At 39.7% G+C, this 906-nt stretch overlaps 1 protein-coding gene across 1 annotated transcript in view; it reads right to left on the reverse strand.

The window, feature by feature from the left end:
* Positions 1 to 906, reverse strand: part of LOC108785895 (thymic stromal cotransporter homolog) — a 7,971-nt gene that overhangs the window by 4,162 nt on the left and 2,903 nt on the right. The window lies entirely within an intron of this gene.

The following is a 906-nucleotide window of genomic DNA, read 5'->3' on the forward strand; positions in this document are numbered from 1 at the left end:
TTTTTTTTTTATGGCGCAGATGTGTGTGACTCCCAGGGACTTGAAGGTCTCAAGGGAATACAAGTGTGGTGGCACCACTGCACTTGTCCATTCTTCATTCTTCCTCTTATCCCTAATACTGAATATCCATGCAATTTATCGACTGCATTAATATGCTCACACTTGGAGACTCATATACATAGAGTTAGGACCACACCTTGCAGAGGTGCCTTGGCGCGGCGGGGTGGCTTCTACATATTTTTGTCCAAAAGTTTGTGCAACTAAAACCTCTGATTTTAACGCATACTGTTGACAGGGAAATTTGTTTGGTTGCAGGCTGGCTGGCAGGTGAGCTGGGGATTTTCTGTGTTTTGTATTACTGAATATCCGTACCTTGTTATGTACAGAGACAGAAGGGAGAATCTGCAGGAGCCAAAGCATTGCACCAGCGATCAACTGATCACAGTTGCAATGCTTTACTGGCTTCAATGCAAAAAAATAAATAAATGCACATTTTTCTTTTATGATACATATTTTGTGGAGCATACATTGAACATTTATTGTTGGTTTTTATATCGGCCTGGCGATAAACTTTAGACTTTGAAACTTTCACAACTTTGAATTTTGGCCACAGTATGTTCCTTTATTAACTTACACAGGTTTATTCAAAAAGGGTGAAGAGTTTGGAGAAGACAGGAGAAGTGAACAATCTAGAACAATATAACTGAACTAGAAAGTGAGCTGAATTGGAAAATATTTCCAAATCAGCTATGTTGTTCTAGATTGTTCACTTCTCCTGTCTTCTCCAAACTCTTCACCCTTCTGTGAATAACCCTGACAATGTTTACAACGTTGCAGCTTAGAGCAGTTCTGCAATTTTATGTGAATATGTGCTGCCATCTTGTGATGAGTTAGCTGTACAGCAGG

The sequence above is a fragment of the Nanorana parkeri genome, unplaced genomic scaffold (assembly GCF_000935625.1).
Source record: "Nanorana parkeri isolate BGI_ZX_2015 unplaced genomic scaffold, ASM93562v1 scaffold183, whole genome shotgun sequence".
Taxonomy (NCBI): Eukaryota; Metazoa; Chordata; class Amphibia; order Anura; family Dicroglossidae; genus Nanorana; species Nanorana parkeri.